At 36.1% G+C, this 20,495-nt stretch overlaps 2 long non-coding RNA genes across 9 annotated transcripts; both read right to left on the reverse strand.

Annotated features, from left to right (window-relative positions):
• Nucleotides 1-112: 112 nt before the first annotated feature.
• On the reverse strand, nt 113-4,260 carry LOC110896116. 8 transcript variants are annotated; one of them, XR_004873977.1, is made up of 8 exons: nt 3,900-4,260; nt 3,673-3,770; nt 3,333-3,542; nt 3,147-3,227; nt 2,237-2,323; nt 2,031-2,098; nt 1,404-1,506; nt 113-1,140 (listed from the first exon to the last, which is right to left on the reverse strand). It is a non-coding gene; the product is annotated as an uncharacterized LOC110896116 (long non-coding RNA). The 8 variants fall into 8 exon arrangements; XR_004873978.1 differs by having other exon boundaries at nt 113-1,496; XR_004873974.1 differs by having other exon boundaries at nt 113-1,506.
• Nucleotides 4,261-9,691: 5,431 nt separating this feature from the next.
• Nucleotides 9,692-11,340, reverse strand: LOC118484690. Its single transcript, XR_004873980.1, has 3 exons — nt 11,206-11,340; nt 10,631-10,697; nt 9,692-9,905 (listed from the first exon to the last, which is right to left on the reverse strand). It is a non-coding gene; the product is annotated as an uncharacterized LOC118484690 (long non-coding RNA).
• Between the last annotated feature and the right edge of the window lie 9,155 nt (nt 11,341-20,495).

The raw sequence follows: 20,495 nt of genomic DNA on the forward strand, positions 1-20,495 counted from the left end.
GTCAAAATGACAAATATTTTTTCTTTGCATTTTAAACGAAAAGATTATTTTTGTTTAAAAAATTATGCGGAATGTTTTATAATGGGTTCATATTTACATGTATATTATCCCTAAAGAAAATCAAATGTTGAAAATTGGCATAGAAAGGGCTCCATTCAACAATGTGTATCAACATGAATTACATACTTCTCATGTCTATGTCTCTCTTCTTTTGATAAACTCCCAACTGAGTATGTGAATTTAAGGAAGTGTCAATTTCTCTCTTCTTTTGAAAAACTCCCAACTGACTGTGAATTTAGGAAACTTTGTCAGCTTGCGATGGTCGTATTGTTGTTCTTGATGCTGGCGGCTCCTAGAATTGTCTCTTATCCCCATTCTCATTGGACTCTTTAATGTTTAACATATCAAAGTTTCAACCTACTTCGAACCCTTTTCGCCTACAAAATCAATCAAACATCATTAACATAAATTCAGGGCTTATAACCCGCCGGGTAATTTTCTATATGGGTTAAACTGCATTAGCACAATTGCCCAAAACAGGTTTTGGGGAATTAAAACAGAAAGATATACAGTTTATGACATGTATGCTAAAGATTATTACTCAACAATAATTTATTTTTTATAAAACGAATTAAACATTTGACATGTGACTTTCAACCTGTTTAACCCATTTGGTGCTAGAGATGAAACATGACCCATAGAATTAACAGACATGTCTATAAGTAAATGGTATATACAAGGCCACCTCTAGGATGGTTAGTTTTCTAGCTTTTGACATAACTGAACATAACAAACTAACAAAGGGAAGTGTCGGTGTAAGGTTAACTTGAAGCTTTTAAAGTAAGTCATCATTTATCTTTTACGCATCATAAAAAGTTTAATTTCTAATATCTGGTGTAAAATTGTAATAATTTGGCGATGTCAAAACTTGTAAAAACTGAGATCATTTAGTATTTGTAAGCACAAAGAATAAACTGAAATATAGAAAATATAAAAGATAACTATAATATTACCATGAGGAATCCAAATGCCAGTCCAACTCCCATCACAACCATGTGTGGGTAGCTATCAATCAAATAAGATGGATATATACAAGAGAATACATATTACCGTAATCCTCCTCTGCCTCGACTCTGTAGGCTATAAATAGTAGCACTATCAGGTTGATTTTTATCATCTCTCTCGTGCAAATCATTTTGAAGGTCAATATACAAAAAGTTTAGTAAATTGTGTGTGTTTGAAGGGGCCTAAACCACATATTCGTAACCAAAACATATATCTCATACAGACTTATCACATATTGACCTTCCCATATTAACATATCTCGAGCTTAACTTAGGAACCCTTTATTATCTTTCAACTCACACCCTTTGACTTTCTAATTATTAGTTGATCGCCCATACCTGCTTTTCTTATTACTCCACCATGTGAGCAATTGTTTTGCAATGAAAGCTTTCTCCACAGTCTTTCAAAGCCAGCTCCCACTTGCAAATTCTCTTCATTAAGCTTGTAAGTGTCGTGCAGATCAAATACATTATTCCCATTCAGTAATCAATCTTGTAACATATAAATCCCGTTGGATCTTGCCATTTTTAAACAGATTTGATGAACCCAAACATTTGACTTAAGATTTAAAAAAAATCCAAAAAACCCCCTCCCCAAAAAAAAAACCCTTCCTAAAAACCAAGTAGAAAAAAAAAATTAGAGATTTCTAAGAGTAAAGCAGACCCTTTATATGACTACCTTGAAAACGTTTTTCTCTCTAATTTGGGCAAGTTACATCAAATTTAGTTCCACTCTTTTCCACAACATATGTAACTTTTATATAACTTTATTACCTAGAGTATTCAAAAAAAACTACAATTATTCTAGACATTTGGTGACTTTCAATCCCATTGACCCGTTTAGCTTTTACCTAATATTTTGTAAATCCATTTGACCACATTTGAGATTAAACATCCCCCAAAACGGCCCACATGAAAGTGGGCCATTCTACCTCTACAATATGTTATAAATTTGTAGTGTCTTACCTGCTATTCAGACTAACACCAACAACTGCAATTTGTAGCAATAGCACACCCACATATGCTTCAAAATCCTGTAATAAGAACATAAGCAGTCAACACTTAGGTATAAAACAATGTTTCTTTCTCCTTAACCTAACAAAACTCTTTTAACAAACTGCATAATTAACAAATTACATTATTCATAAAACTAATCGAGAAGTAAACCCCACCATCCAGACAAAAAGTATGGGCAATAACATCCATAGTTGACCTTCTACTCCAGCAGTTTCACTGTACACAAGATCCATTCTTCTACCCTACAACCACAAGTAAAATATACTTTGATGTAACTGATTCCTAATGGATTCCTAAAATATATCACAATCAAACATAGATTCCACATTTTGTCACAGGTAACCAAGATACACCTTTCATGGGCTTATATACTATGTCGTAATGTGCCCCAACCGGAAACGAAAACACAGTCTACCCGAATAAGTATTACACGAACTGAAGTATCATGCCGCAAGACAAAAAAAATAACACTCCAGTCACAAAGTAACCCCTATTTTGTAACTATATTGTTTTTTAGTCACAATTTACACCTTGAATGTTTAAGTAAATGAAAAAAAAAACATGGTTGAAGGTCAGACTGGTCTGTTTTGAGTTTTGACGCATATTCATGCCCCGTTACCCATCCATCTTGCCCAAAGTGGAAATCGAGGTTTGACCCATTCCCAAATACCATGCTTACATTTTAGTTAACATTAACATAAGTACATAACCCATTTTTATGAAACTGTATTGTTTTTGTAGTCACAATTTAAGCCTTAAATATTAATGAGGAAAAAAAGAAAACATGGTTGAAGGTCATACTGGCCTATTCCGATTCATACCCGTGATGACCCGGTTCAACCCAAACCTGGTTACCCACCTATCTTGGCCACAATGGAAACTGCTCCATGTATCAGGTTTTGACCCACTCAGCCCAACACTATTCTTTCCGATTGCTGTTAGTATTACATAATAGATTACTAAAACATAATCATACAAGCTAAAAACATCTTGATATAACCTCTTCTTAACATCTTGATATAACCTCTTCTTAACATATATAATTAAAGCAAAGAAAGGGTGAACCTGTTTGAGTTCTTCATCATTGAGTGCATCTTTAAGAGTCTGATTCTTTGACACCACAGATACTTCTTCAAATATAAGTGTCTGATGTTCAGGGTCAATGATGTTTGGTTTATCAGTATTATCGAAAACAATGAATTCTCATATCAGACTCAAATTGAACTTGAAAGATTTTATAAAAGAACTTACATCATCCGACTCTTCTTTCTCTTCGACCTTTTTCTTCTTTCTTTGAAAACAGAACAAATGAGCATTGATCGATTAAGATGCGTATATATCTCAACCCCACATCATATCACAACGCCTTGCGGATTGCAAATTGATAGCATCAAAAACCTTTCCAGCAGAGCTTAGGAGGCTGTATCGCTGTAAGGAGACTCCTAGCATGACTGAATTTGACTTGAAAGCACCGACAAACAAACACTAGAATCAGATTCAGGGTTAACATTGGGGGGGGGGGGGCTCCAAACAATAACACAAATTTACTCAAATAAAATATTTTTTTTATCAAATTCTTAAACAATAACACCTCTGCATCTAACGGCGATGTGCTTCGACGCCGACATTAGCACCGTCGACGTCGGAACAGGTTCTCCGGCAGCCTCTACTGAACTCGCCATCTCAATCCTGATCAAACAACAAACCCTATTTTAACACACACATCGATTTGGAGTGAGATCGGATCGAAACTAACAGGAAAATAGATGATAATTTGAAGTGAAATAACATGTAAATGTTAAATTAGGGTTTACATACCTTGGTTGGTTCTTGAGTTTAACCGGAAATTACACACACACAAATGCTTGGAATCGGTGTTGCCATGAAATCGATGCTTCACTTTTACTTTTCAAAGCGCAATGGATTGATACAGAGCGATAGCGATGAAGGAGAATGGGCAAAAATGTAGGTTTGAGATCCCTATTAAAAGGAAGGGTAGGAAGTTACAATAAACGTGGGGAAGGGACGTGGGAGAAATCAAACCCAAAACTGCTTGTAACCTCCTCATTGTAAGAGAGAGAGAGAGTTAAACCTCCCTGAACTACTGCCAATATTACAATTTTATTTGAGTAACATTACTTCTCAACTGAACTGAGAGCACTACCCATATTTGTAGGACTGGAGATGATGGGAAGAAAAAGAAAAAGGTGGAGATAACGTTAGCCATGGAAACTGTAAAAAAAACTGTCCTCTTTAGTAGTTAATTTTGTGAGTTTAAAATTTGTGAGTTTAAAAGGCTGAGATTTAATTTCAGCAAGATCTAATGGTCAATATTGATTTCAAAGTTGGTTACACTTAATGGGTTCCATAGATATATATATAATTAGGCTTAGTGTTGGATATAATATGAGAGACTATATGTTGTTGGTTAGAAAAAAATCTTTAAATGCATTGTGGTTGTTGGATTGGCTAGGAATTGTTTAACAAATCAAACTTAAACTATGATTATGGAGTTTAGCACATTTTGACCTCACCTGAGATAATTTGGGGAAAATTTACCTAAGATTTGATTTTTTGGCTAATAATTGGTCAAGGGTATTCTTATGATATTCTAAAGTGGGCGGAAATTTTGGTTAAAAAAGGAGGCTATAGTGAACTTTTTGACCGTTCTGTTCAATGGCAGGTCTATTTATCAGCCAACTGATATTATTGTGTTTGGGTGGACAGGGGGAAAATATGTTTGTGTGGACCTTACAGGAGTGTCCTCTCTTTTTCGGCTCACTAAGTATTGGGTTTGTTGCTAACCAGGTAGCCTTGAAGATGGAATCAGGAAAAGTCGCTAAACACGAGAAAGCTTGTTTAGAGAATCAACATGTGTTTATTTCATTTGCCTTTGATACATTTGGTTTCCTAGCCCTCGAGGCAGTGGAATTCCGGAACAAGGTCCACCAGGTCACGAATAGTAATTACACCAACGAATTCAAACAATAGTGTAGAATGTAGCGGATATATGAAGTAAAACATATAAAATGAATAAGAACATCTCAAATCTGACATTTAGCCTAACCTAGAGCCAATGAAGTTTTCTAGCTTTACCGAGTGGCCTGGCAACGTCCTGCGATCCTGAAGATGATGGTTTCCTGTGACGGGGAGGTTAAACGGCGGTGATTGGAAACAATAGAAATGAATCAGAAGACATAAAAAATTTAATTTTAGGCTAAGAACTCACTAACCTTGAACTCGCGGGAGGTGAACTAAATTAGTGGAAGACGTCCTAGTGATAAACTACACCAACTGATGGAGGCTCGAGAACATAAAAATTGCAATAAGAAGAAACTCTAATTTCAATCTAAATGCTTATCGAGTTGCGATTGAAGAATCCTTTGATGACCATCTCACTGATTCAACTTTGCAGGGGTTGTGATTTAGATTGGCTGCAGCAAGTGGTGGGCGTTTGTGGTTCTCATAGAACAAACATGAGGGAAGATTGTTTTTATTTGTGTGTATATAACTGTATACAGAGGTTATGGGCGACGTGGAGAGTAAAAACAGGGTTCCAAGTAACTGCTGATAACTATTGAGACAGCAGTTAAAATGGAAGTTTAAAGGGCTGAGATTTAATCTCAGCATGATCCGACGGTGAAGATGGATTTAAAAGGTGGTTAGACTTAATGACAGGGCCATTCCTACGTTTTCGGAGGCCCTAAAAACAAAAAAAAAATAAGTTACATGTTTTTATAGATATAGTATATATTCAAAAAAAAATATTTTTCTAACTTTAACTGAGGCACATTGTTTGATGAAATTATCGTAATCAAGTTATTCTAAAAACACTTTTTCAATTAATATAATAGCTAATGATTGTAGGCCTTTCAATTTGGGTAATGGATTAATGGGTTGTTTCAATTCCAAGCCTTTTTAGTGGGTTGTTTAGTATATTATCTTGTAATAACTGAGCCTAGTATAAAGAAAACACACCAAATTTTAGAGGCCTTTTAATTTGGTTGGCCCTATACCTGGGCCTAGAGTCTGAAGCCCTTTAGGCCGGCCCTGTTAATGGGCTTAATTATATATATAATTCTATGATACCGTTTTCATATATGAAAGTTGGAATAACTTATGAAGCATCATTGGGTTTATATATGTTACTATATTAGCATATATCCTAATCATTAAAGAAGAAAATTTAGTTCGTTGTATTGAGTTGTAATTGTATAGCGTTTTGTTTTGTATTGCTAATTTATTTAGTATTAAATTAATCAATTGGTAATATTTTATCTTAATATTATGCAAGTGATGATTTTATAACATGTAAGGATGAATATTACAATGAATTAATTAATTAAGCAATTTCGATTTCAATTTAAAATGTACTTTGCAAAAAGTATTTTTTACCTTCTTTTTCCTACAAAAATAAACTATGAATGTATTGAGTCGTCAATTAAAGAAGTGGGTGCGTCTGCGAAGCTTTATAACTAATTCATACTGAAATCGGCCCAACAAATTATTTAACTTTTTGCTATATATGTATATTTGGTTGAGACGTAAAGTCATAAAGTACAAAATATGACTAATACTTAATTGAGTTAAATGCCATTTTAGTTCCTGTGGTTTGGGTCATTTTGCCAGTTTGGTCCAAAGGTTTCATTTTTAACCTGTGAGTCCAAAAATGTTTCACAGTTGCCATTTTAGTCTACTTGGTTAACTTCATCCATTTTTTCTATTAACGAGAAGGCCAATTCGGTCATTTTATATGGCTGAATTGCCCTTTTAGTTAACATAATTACGTACAAAATGACCAAATTGGCCTTCTCGTTTACAGAAAAAATGGATGAAGTTAACCAAGTGGACTAAAATGGCAACTGTGAAACCTTTTTGGACCCACAGGTTAAAAATGAAACATTTGGACTAAACTGGCAAAATGACCCAAACCACAGGGACTAAAATGGCATTTAACTCTACTTAATTTGCAAATTATCAAAAACTTCAATATATATACCTAATTCTAAATTTTAATTCGTTCGTCTAATTCTTCTATTTGATATCTTATCTTTAGAGTAAAGTACACGAATGGTAGTTTATCAAAATTTTGGATGTAATGTATTTAGCTCTCAACCAACAAATCTAAAAGTTTCCGCATGTCTAAGTTTGGGACTAAATGTACTACAAAATGAAAACACAAAGACCATCCATGTACTTTTGAATAAAGTTGAGGACCAAATGCGCTACAAAGTGCAAACCATAGGTCCATCTGTGTCACACCCCAACCGATGGCGGAATCATCGGGGCATGGCACTGAGCGAAACAGATTGTCCAGAAGTTTCCACAACAACTATTTATACTATTCAGTTAAAAGATACGTCCCATACCATATCCCAAATAATAAAATATATTATTACAGATAACATCTAGTCTAATTATTTCTGTTCCGACAACTCAGATTTAATAAAACATAAATAAATGATGCTCCTAAAGACCCTGCCTGACAAGATCTACAGACAACTATGGTCTAGTCGCTCATCCGTGACAGACAACTATTTGTTGGGGGCCTCTAGAGCTTTATTCTAGCCTCGCTTTCCTAGCAAGCAAACATCTTAAACACCTGTCACATACGTTAGAATAAAGTCAATACATATAATGTAAAGGTGAACATACAAGTTTAATAATAGCATATAGAGTTCAAATAGTTTACGCATAACCAGCACGTACACAGAGGAAAACGAAGCATGTTAATTATTGACATGGATCTATCGATACCAATGACTACGGGTTGACTGTCCGGGATAGTTCGCAATACATGATTACCACCGTAATCCATGCAAGTAATTGTCCTTAACAACCCCCGTGTGAACGGGTGCTGAGTCCAAACTATAGTACTACGTCGTTAAGGTAGGTAGAGCATTCCACGTGTAAACATAACAACAAGCATTCATTATTGACGTAATACATGCGAATCGGTTAGCGTTCAAACAGTTGGAGTAGTGTGATCGATTGTGTTTTGATATAAGTAACGTATGTAACACCCAAAAGTGCTAAAAGCAAAAAGGGATCGAGTATACTCACATCGATTGATTGATGGATTGAAGGGAGCGCTTGAGAGTAGGGTTAGCCTGAATAGTTCGATAGCATAACGATGAGTAATGGAAAACAAGTGACAGTGGGTCGAACAGCCTGATCGATCGAACAGTAGGTTCGATCGGACGGCTGGTTCGTTTGGTTGGACAAACCGTTCGGACAGTCCGTTCGGTCGGCCGGTAGGCTCGATCGGATGGGCTGTTCGAGTGGATTGTTTCTTCCTTTGTGTAGGATATGTTTGTGTATGATGGTTTGAACTTTTGAAGTTTTTGTTGCAGTATTTGAGAACACTGAAGTGTTCTTACCTTTCAGGTCGATCGATCAAACGGTCTGTTCGATCGGCCGGCTTACCCGATCGGTTAGGAACTTCAGAAGCAGTCCTCAGCAGGATGTCACTCGATCGAACAGCATGCTCGATCGGGTGGCACTCCATACTACGAACGAGTTGTAAAATCGATTAAGTGTTGAAGCATAGTATCTCATGATCCGAAGAGTAATGTTTACCAATCGATCGTTCGATCGGGCATTACTTCGTTCAATACCATACTTCATGAAATTGTCAAAATGTGGGGCCATGTGCTAGCCGATCGGCTGGGCCGGTCGATCGGTGGCGTATCCGATCGGCTGGTCTGTCCATTCGGACAACCTGTCCGATCGGTCAGCTTCCTGACCTGGTCGGCCTGTTCGTTTAACACTTGACTGTTTCGTTTGTTTGTCGTTATATCGAGGTAGTTTGACAACGTTTTAAACTATATAACTCTCGTTCCTACTTGTTTCTCCTGCTCGGGTAGGAATCACCCAAACCCGGCCTGATGAACTGTTCGGAACGGTAGTTTAGCGTTTAACCCGAAATCGGTGAACCTCGTAGTTAGAATCCGAATCTTGAACCACATGACTGTTGGGATGATTAATGAGTTGGTTCAAGCTCCGTTTCTACCGGTTTGAAGGCATTAAGTGTAAAAGAGTTGAAAGAAAGTCGGAAAATCCGTCTTTCACTCCTTCACACCGTGTAATGTTTAGATCTAAGATAGATCTTTGTTCATTTATGTGGAAATCGGCTAGATCCAAGTGATTCATGGTGGAATGAAGCCAAAACATAATATTCTTGAAGAACACCATGATGACATCATCTAAGAATGCTTAGATCTTGGTGATTTCACGGTTAGAAATCAAGATTTGAAAGATAGAAAGGTGTAGGAGTGTGTATTGATAAAAAACGTACAAGATTTAGAGCGAAAACTTACCGGAATCGGAAGAAATCTGAGAAAAGAAGAGGAGCACGAGCTGGTCGGTCAGAGCTTTCCAAAAGTGGAAAGAATGACAATGACAGCCCTATTTATAGGCTCCCAAAAGAGGAAAGGGCTGGCCGATCGGCCAGGCATCTCGATCGGGCAGCCTGTTCGATCGGACTGTCTGTCCGATCAGCTGGGCTTGTTCGGTCGGTTGAGCCTGTTCGATCCGCGGCCTATTTCGAGCGTTTTGGGCGACGATTTTGTAACACCCGTCTAATTTTACTTGAATTTAATAATAAACGATGCTAATTAACATAGATTTCATAAGAGAAGTTCATAAGTAGCATAATCCTTAGTCAACTAACGACTAAGTTAAAACATTTCAAAAGATGTTTAACTATGTTTACAACCCATAAACATAGTCTATTAAAGATTTAAAACATTGCGGAAGCTTGTAAGTAGTGTTCGGTTCTTCAAAATCTAGCTCGATCATCTTCCGGTTACTTTTCAACATCACCTAAGATCAAAACCATAACAAATGTTAGTTTTGATCAAGTTAAATTGGATACAAACAAGTTCCAAGAGTCAACAACCAAGAAAATAAAAAAAAATTCCGGAAGGGGGCGTCGCGTGACGCCAAGGCCCCTCGCGTCACGCCTAGCCCCTATTTTCTCAGAATGTTTATTTCTTTGATGCTGCAGATTCCCAGCTCAAATTTAACCAAGTTCCAACTTAAATTGGCCATAACTTTTGACTCGTAAGTCCGTTTTAAGTGATTCTTTTTCCTATGCATCTGTAATTTCATTACCGACATATCTATTACAAATTTCATATCGAAAAATTTGTTTACGGACCGAAAGACTATATGTCCATATGCAAATATTCGACCCATTCTAACTTAGCCATTTTACTACCATTTAACTAGTAACCTAAGGCGCTTTTTACCCAAACTCCGGGGCTTATTATCACTGACACTTCATTACCAAACCTATGGCTTCATGCTCTTGTGACCATTTCCGCCACTTCTTTCTACTTACAATATTAATATTACAAAGTATCATTATTCGACCCGTTTGGTCCATCTACGGAAAATCCTCCATTTTATTGACTACCAAACGACTACAAACCAATTCTTAACCTACGGATTTAAGTAACGTACATGATCGCTACAACCAACACAATTTTTATCAACAACGCATAGTTTAACAACAATTCATCAATGTAACGTATCAAGTTACATACCTTCAAAGTAGGCCCTTCAAACGTGATTCGCCAACCGCTTGTCCGCTTGACGCTCCTGCGTCCTTTCCTATAGAGTTCATTTATAAGATGTTTAGAACTCTCTTTAAATCATACTTCGCATAATACGCCGAAACATCATAATTATGCTTTTCAACTTTGAATTTCAGTTTTAAGCCTTCTTTGAGGCATTTTCACAAACACCTTAAAGGCAGATTTTTACATGATTAAATATCAAGTCTCTAGCTTATCTCTTAGCCCTAATTTCACATCAATCAATCATTTTACAAGATTATTAGCTTCTATGATTCTGAAATCACTTCACAATTGTCAAATTACACTAGAACAACACAATTTCCTAGTGTTCATTAAAATCTACATAACCACTAATCACCTACAATGGTGTTCATGGATTTTACTAAAATTTCACATGATTTCAACTTGTATTGGTCTAGGGTTTGTCCCTAGAAGCTGTATTGTTCCTAATTCATTATAAAACTAACATGCAACCATAAATTTCAGATAATCCCAATTTCATGAGAATTTCGAGTTGAGAGTTTTCATCAAATTTTACATACCTTGTAACCCTCTTGCGATGAGGATCAATAATCTATGCTTTAATTTCGATTTCAGCTTGGATTGAGCCTTCAATTTGAGAGTTTAGTGATGTTTAAGGTTTTGAGAGTGGGGAAATCGCCCCTAGCTTCTTCTGTACGACCAGACATCCCAAAATGGGGGGTTTGGTTTTGTTTTTATTAAAAATAATAATGTAATTTCAATCTTTACAACTTAGGCCCCTCCATTTTTGTTCAATATATAGTTTGGTTATATTAACCCTATTTCAAGTTATTTCTAGACTTGTAGTTAACTAGGTTTTAATTTCCTAGTTAAATAATATTCTTGTTTATTTAAACTTTATAATTTTAATTATAAAGTTTTATATTTTCGGGGTGTTACAAGTCCACCCCCCTTAAAAGGGTTTCGTCCCCGAAACCAAAGTACGTACCAAATAATGCAGGGTGGAGACGTCGTATCTCCTCTTCGGACTCCCACGTAGTGTCCGAACCTTTCCTATGCTCCCACTTGATCTTGACTTGATCAATTTGTTTGTTTCGCAATTGCTTCTAGCATTCCATCACCACATTTCTTATCCTATAATCTCCCACCACAACTGCATTTGTGGTGGGTTTAATGTGGTGATCTATATAAACCAAATTTTACCTCTCGAATCATTATTTTATGGCAAAAACTCAAATAGTGCCATTTGACTAATATAATACCTCTTTCAGCTACTATACTTATTCTAAGTATTTACCTAATCATAAAACTCGTTTCCAAACAACCTTTAAAGGTTGTTTGTTCGGAATTAGCTAACAAGGGCGTTTTGGTCCTTTTAGTCTTTCAATTACGACAAGGTCTTTTGAGAGCATTTTTGACCCATAATTCTTCTTTTGAGTTATGATCTTGTTTGAAAAGTCATTATGCTTTTCGAAACGCCACGACCCTCTTTTAAAACATCCGGTTTACCCATTTAAGTAACCCATTGTCTATCTAAGACTTCATTTAATGCTCATTGAACCTTACGTTCTGAATGAGTAATTACTCTATTACTCATACCTGGCTCGGGTCAATGTATTGACCTGTTTTAATGCCTTGCTATAATATTCGCTAAATAATAGCGATGCAAATATCATTTCTACATTTATTCCTGAAATCATATAACTCGACAAGAATCCTTAGTCGCTATTATCAAAAGGTGGTATCTTCACCCTTTGACCCATTTGGTCTAAATGACCGATTTTATTAGCGAGATGACATGTATTTTCATCTCGACTATATGACTCGCTCTGATTTACATCGTGTGGTCGTTTTACTTATAATTCATTTCTTAACACTTTTCGGCCTATTAAGGCTTACTTCATAAGTGTCTTTTAAAACCAATAGTTATGGTCGATGCGTGACCAATTTACCGTTTTACCCTTATTGTTTGTTTTGGTTTACCTTATAAGGTAATCATTTAAAAGTTCATTTTCCATTTGTCATAAAATGATCGAATTACCGATTTAACTCCTTTTAAACCCTCCACGTGGTTTCTTGTCATGCTCAACTATCTTGTTCCGTACGTCTACACGCCGAAACATCATACCTCAACTATGTATTTATCTTATTCGTAACTAATACGATAGAAAATATTCTAAAATATAAGACTAGTGTAAGCCATACTTACTTGACGCTAGTTTTATATTAACAAGCGCTCTACCTAGGTCATAGTGTTATTTAGGCTACAACTTGTTTTATTGCCTAAACTAATTAGTCACCATTTTACCTCATACCTCGTCATTCGGGTATGCAATATTGCCGTCATCGGCCCTTTTGCGTTTTATACTTCCATATCTAGTCATTCACACTATAACGTGATTACATTCTATATTACTTTTGTGTCCGTGATCACATCACGCTGATGTGTGTAAAATGCAACATATAAATCACATCAATTAAGGCATAAAACTAACCCTTTTTAAGTACTAATGTTGGAAAAAGAGTGTTTTTGTCTTTCTTTTGTATTTTCAGGATGAAATGAGCTCAAAATCACAAAAGAAGCAAAAAGACAACTAATTCTAGCATAAATACAAGAAAAGGAATAAAAGTAGACCGTCCGGACCCTCAACGGCACCTCCCAAGGCAAAGAAGAGAAAACAGAAGACTGAACACGCCCCGTGTTCAGCGAACACGGGGCCGTGCCCAAGAAGCAGCAGAAAAGACAAACCAGTAGAAGCTTCCATTGCCCACCACGGGGCCGTGTCCAGCGGGCACGGGGGCGTGGTGAAAGTACAGCAGGCGCATTAATTGTAATTACGAATTACAATTAATGAAGAGAGAGAATGTCAGACGGGCACGGGGGCGTGTCCAGCGGACACGGGGCCGTGCCCAACCTTCTGTTCAGCCTATAAATAGGGGTGCTTGGTTTCATTCCATCTCATCCCTTGGCACACCACCTCTCTCACACTTCATCCACCACCCACCACCACCATAACACCATCATCCACCACCATCATCCATTGTCCATCATAGAGTGTGTGAGTCGTCTCGGGATCCAAGATTGATCGTAAGAGTTCTTGACAATCAAGGCCATGTTTGCCTAAGTCTCTTACATCACTTGGTGAAGACAAGTGTTTAGTATAATACTTTTTATTTTTAATCTTTTGCACTTTTTATTTGGTTTTGTATTAATGACTTTAATAACTAGTTACTTATGTTGAAGGTGATCTTTCCTTATCGTTTGTCCGTGGTGTCTTGGCATTATTTTACTGTCTATATAAAATAAAAGATTTTCACCATTCATATCTCCACGGTCTATATGGAGGTATGTTGGCTACCTGGTCGGGGGTTAAGGGAACGGTTTGGTAAGGGTCTTGCCCTTGTTCAGCGTTTAGAGGTCCTGCTTGGGACCTGGGTCAATTTTAGTAGGATCTCCTTCAATGCCCATAGGTATTGGATGGCGGGGATCCAAACTCTTTGACCCCCTCATAAGTTAACTACTATTAATACTATAACCCGGCTATTTAGGACTGTATCCCTGCTGACTCAGACTACTTAGCCGAGGGTAACGTCACCGCCGAAAGCGGGGCCTACCACAATTTGCATTAATAACTTAATTCATTATCTTTCAATAATCCGACCCTTTAGGATTGTATCCTTGCTGACTCAAACTACTGGGTTGAGGGTAACGTCGCCTTCAAAAGAGGGGCCTACTACAATAACTAAGATAATCTCCTAAACAAGTGCAAAAGTGCGAAAATAATCAAAGGTTATACTAACACACGTGTCGGATCCAAGTGATTCATCTTGTCTATCTGTTTTTATTTTATTTTATTTTTCAGCATTTAGTTAGTTTTTATTTTTCTTAGTTTAAAACATTTTTCTCACTTTTTGATTTGATTAGACGTTGAGGATAAACCGGTATTAAAAGCTCTTGTGTCCTTGGACGACCTCGGTATCTTACCAACACTATACTACGTCCACGATGGGTGCACTTGCCCATATGTGTGTTTAGTGTTAGTAAATATCGTGTTTTATAAATTTAAAACTTGGCTAAAAGTGTAAAAAGGGGCTTAAATATACATCTAAAATATATTACACTACACACGCATCAACGCCATGTTTAGTTTTACCTTGACCTTAGTCTAAGGCTACACTCATTTTCTTTCGGATTATCTTTCCAACTCTATGACTTCTTATGTGTCATTCGCGTCGGTTTATTTTACTCATGTCGTTATTTGGTTTATGCCTCTATTTCCTTTCAACCCGTTACCCGGGTTCTTGATATATTTTTTTAACACTTCGGTTTCGTTGGTTTGCGTTTTCCCTTTCATACTCTTTTATGACTTATCCCATAGATTCAATAATATTTCACGCTTTCATTATCTAGGTGCGCTTACTTGGGATATCAACTACTATACTTTATTCAATCCGTACACCACCTTTCTTTTGTCAGCGACCCTTAGGTCTGTTTCTTTTACTAATGTCCCGAAGGCCCATGTCTCAAGTCTTATTTGGTAAACTACTGTTATTGTTATTCGTCCTTTGGGGTTTACTCGTTCTTATTCTAACGCTTTCATAATGTTTGTCTTACTAATTCTTTTACATATTCACCCTCATCAAGGTGACTATCATTCTTCCTCAGGAGGAATTTATTAATAACATGTTACTTGGGTATCTACCCATACCCGAGCTTCTAAATCCAAATTTATTGGTATTTCATTATTTACAGCAACAAATAATACATATTGTCCATTTAGTTTCTTTTTCGAGGATATTCCTATCCAAATCTTAATCTCTTGATTTCTGACTTTAACCCATTGCTACAATAACAAAATCAATTCATTTCATGTTATTGTTTCATATCGTTGTATGGAATTTATCCACATCGTTTGTTGACATAAATGATGTTTCTATCTGTTTCATTTAGTTTGGCTTAGTCTATAACCATGTCCTTGTCATCTATTACTATTGTAAACTCCCAGGGTTCGGATGTTATTACACTCCTCCCTATTATGACGCTTATCTTTCATTACGTTATCGGGTTCGAGTGTGCGCGCACCCCTTCCCAAGGCAATATTTATCATGATTATTATTATTATTATTATTATTATTATTATTATTATTATTTTTTTACCTCGATGCTCAACGTACAGTTTCAGCACCTCCTATAAACAATAGAACTTTTATTATTACCTATTTTTATTTTTCAAAGCCTTGGTATTTTCGTTAACACTAATGTAGAGTGTTAAATAAATCGATATAAAGCAAACGATTTATTTGCACTCGTAATAATTAAAAATTCATGCTGAAATTTAATTTACTAGAGTATACCTGAAACGACTTCAGGTTCAGCTTTAGCCTCCGTGGCTGTTATATAAAACAACTTTGTCCTTGATTTCTGGGCATCCGATTTTGTGTCGGTTGTGTCCTTGGTTCCAAGCCTCTCTAGACATTTAGACTTTTTATGTCTTGGCTTACCACATGTGCTCTTGTGAATTTTTCCACAAAATCTACGCTGATGTAACACACTTTTTGTAACTCCCTTCTTGAGAGCTTTATTAGACTTGGACTTCTTTACGGATCTTGGATTCACATCCAACACCCTCCTTTCTTCTATTTCTTGTAGTATGCTGTCTTTTAATTCAGTCATCATATCGTTTACCACCGGCACGATTGTGGTTTGTAATCTATCAATATATTGTGATAGACTATTTTCTAGAACTTTTCCGACCTCCTCGGAAATCTTAGCTTTCATTTGTTCAGTCAATTGAGATGTCGAATCATCTCCGGTTACTCCAGACATTTCTTTAACTGAAACATCCATCACGATTTATCAATAATTATTTGATTCATTTCCAGCTTATTATACAGAAATTTATATCACTCTCATTCAATCATAAATAACGTGTTATTCCTTTTCGGTTTGGTCAAGTATATATCTTGCCTTACCTTTCTTACTTAGTGTATTTTCCCGGGTTCGAGCGTATTCATACACTCCTCCTATCTTTCCGTTATCTTGAAATTGAAACGTTTACACTAATTGTTAAACATTTCATTTATGACATATGCGTCATTCATTTTGATCTAGCCAAGTTCACCACTTGCTTAAACCATTTATGCTTAGTGCACTTTTCCGGGTTTGAGTGTGTAAACATGCACTTCCCGTGCATATCAATTCAAATTTCCTTTTTCTAGTATTCTAGTAAGTCTACTAAAGCAATTAATTCTTACCGGACGATCGATCAAGCTTGAACCGAACACTTTGTTGACAACCTTAAGCTCTGATTACCAACTTGTAACACCCGTCTAATTTTACTTGAATTTAATAATAAACGATGCTAATTAACATAGATTTCATAAGAGAAGTTCATAAGTAGCATAATCCTTAGTCAACTAACGACTAAGTTAAAACATTTCAAAAGATGTTTAACTATGTTTACAACCCATAAACATAGTCTATTAAAGATTTAAAACATTGCGGAAGCTTGTAAGTAGTGTTCGATTCTTCAAAATCTAGCTCGATCATCTTCCGGTTACTTTTCAACATCACCTAAGATCAAAACCATAACAAATGTTAGTTTTGATCAAGTTAAATTGGATACAAACAAGTTCCAAGAGTCAACAACCAAGAAAATAAAAAAAAATTCCGGAAGGGGGAGTCGCGTGACGCCAAGGCCCCTCGCGTCACGCCTAGCCCCTATTTTCTCAGAATGTTTATTTCTTTGATGCTGCAGATTCCCAGCTCAAATTTAACCAAGTTCCAACTTAAATTGGCCATAACTTTTGACTCGTAAGTCCGTTTTAAGTGATTCTTTTTCCTATGCGTCTGTAATTTCATTACCGACATATCTATTACAAATTTCATATCGAAAAATTTGTTTACGGACCAAAAGACTATATGTCCATATGCAAATATTCGACCCATTCTAACTTAGCCATTTTACTACCATTTAACTAGTAAACCTAAGGCACTTTTTACCCAAACTCCGGGGCTTATTATCACTGGCACTTCATTACCAAACCTATGGCTACGTGCTCTTGTGACCATTTCTGCCACTTCTTTCCACTTACAATATTAATATTACAAAGTATCATTATTCGACCCGTTTGGTCCATCTACGGAAAATCCTCCATTTTGATGACTACCAAACGACTACAAACCAATTCTTAACCTACAGATTTAAGTAACGTACATGATCGCTACAACCAACACAATTTTTATCAACAACGCATAGTTTAACAACAATTCATCAATGTAACGTATCAAGTTACATACCTTCAAAGTAGGCCCTTCAAACATAATTCGCCAACCGCTTGTCCGCTTGACCCTCCTGCGTCCTTTCCTATAGAGTTCATTTATAAGATGTTTAGAACTCTCTTTAAATCATACTTCGCATAATACGCCGAAACATCATAATTATGCTTTTCAACTTTGAATTTCAGTTTTAAGCCTTCTTTGAGGCATTTTCACAAACATCTTAAAGGCAGATTTTTACATGATTAAATATCAAGTCTCTAGCTTATCTCTTAGCCCTAATTTCACATCAATCAATCATTTTACAAGATTATTAGCTTCTATGATTCTGAAATCACTTCACAATTGTCAAATTACACTAGAACAACACAATTTCCTAGTGTTCATTAAAATCTACATAACCACTAATCACCTACAATGGTGTTCATGGATTTTACTAAAATTTCACATGATTTCAACTTGTATTGGTCTAGGGTTTGTCCCTAGACACTGTATTGTTCCTAATTCATCATAAAACTAACATGCAACCATAAATTTCAGATAATCCCAATTTCATGAGAATTTCGAGTTGAGAGTTTTCATCAAATTTTACATACCTTGTAACCCTCTTGCGATGAGGATCAATAATCTATGCTTTAATTTCGATTTCAGCTTGGATTGAGCCTTCAATTTGAGAGTTTAGTGATGTTTAGGGTTTTGAGAGTGGGGAAATCGCCCCTGGCTTCTTCTGTACGACCAGACATCCCAAAATGGGGTGTTTGGTTTTGTTTTTATTAAAAATAATAATGTAATTTCAATCTTTACAACTTAGGCCCCTCCACTTTTGTTCAATATATAGTTTGGTTATATTAACCCTATTTCAAGTTATTTCTAGACTTGTAGTTAACTAGGTTTTAATTTCCTAGTTAAATAATATTCTTGTTTATTTAAACTTTATAATTTTAATTATAAAGTTTTATATTTTCAGGGTGTTACAGATTTCTGATATTTCGATTTCGATAGATGACGATACGAATACGATAGAGTTTCGTATTCAAATTACTTTTACTCCCAACCACTATATCTAACATATAAGCATCTATAGTTACTACCCATCTTCGATTTCGATCGGATGTGATTGAGTTCGATTGCTTTTCGAACTTCGATTCGATTTGATTGATTTCCACACATAACAAAATAATGTAAACACGCACAAGTAACACATAAGGCACACACACACGTATATTAATACCAAAGTTCTCATAATTCGAGTTTCGAGTTTGATTAGCTTGATTATAGATTGATTAACTTTATCGCATTGTTACTTCCTGCTATTCAAAGTCGTTAAGCGGTTCGCATTGATAAACACTCGATCTTTAATTAGACAACACTTACTCAACATGATACAAAAATTAAAATAGACTAATTACAGTCAAAGAAGTCAACCTTCGACTTTGATTTTGACATTTGGTAACACGGGGTGTTACAATCTGTGTGTTTATAGAAAGCTAGGAACTGAATTTGAAATTTTGGTAAACCATATGGACCATTCATGTACTTTACTCTTTATTTTATCATGATCCTACATACTAATGACCGTGATTTTCTCCACTCCATCAATCCTTCCATTTGACCAATACCACTCCCTATCTTTACCAAACATAGTTTTCCTTTTTCCCTGTATTTATATTGTGCCTTCCATGCTCTTTTGTCATCAACGAAAACAAAACGAAATATAGACCATAATAACAAAGTTTTTATGGTATCAGAGCAGCGATAAAACGATCCGCTACTGATTCTCTGTTCAAAACTGAACAGCCATGACCGGCGAGAAGAACAACGGGAAGGAAGGTGAAAATAGTGGTTCCGACTACGGCTTGAACCACAACTCCCTGTACTACATTCACACCTCAGATTATCTGAGGCAGATGCACGTCAATGAGGTGCTTAACGATGGAAACTATCTCGATTGGTCCAAGGAGATGCTAAATTTCTTGTTTGCCCAAAACAAGGTTGGCTTTATCGATGGGTCAATTAAGAAACCAGAACCAAACACAGCCAATTACATGGCTTGGTTGCGGTGTGACGCTATGATAAAAGGCTGGCTGAACACCGCAATGGAAAAAGAAATACGCGCTAGTGTTAAATACGCTTCCACTGCTCGAGAAATATGGGAGGATCTGAAGGAACGGTTTGGGAAAGGAAATGCGCCCAGGGCGTATGAACTGAAGCAGTCTCTTAGCATCATCAAGCAAGAAGTTCATTCCGTTTCGGAGTATTACACCAAATTACGTGGGTTGTGGGATGAGATTCAATCGGTTTCTCCTACACCAACATGTAAATGCAGTGGTTGTGTAGCAAAGTAAATGTAAACAAATTTGTTTCATTAATTATTATTACATATTAATTGTGTTCATGTGTAATGTAATGTTTATTTTTTATCTTTTAAAAAAAGAAGCCAAACCAAGCGTAATGTAATGTGTATTTTTTGTTTTTTAAAAAAAGAAGCTAAACCAAGCAATTATTAAAAAACCCAAAAAAACCGTACAACCTCCTTAGTAAGCCGCTAAGGAGACACAAAACAAATACACA

The sequence above is a fragment of the Helianthus annuus genome, chromosome 12 (assembly GCF_002127325.2).
Source record: "Helianthus annuus cultivar XRQ/B chromosome 12, HanXRQr2.0-SUNRISE, whole genome shotgun sequence".
Classification (NCBI taxonomy): domain Eukaryota; kingdom Viridiplantae; phylum Streptophyta; class Magnoliopsida; order Asterales; family Asteraceae; genus Helianthus; species Helianthus annuus.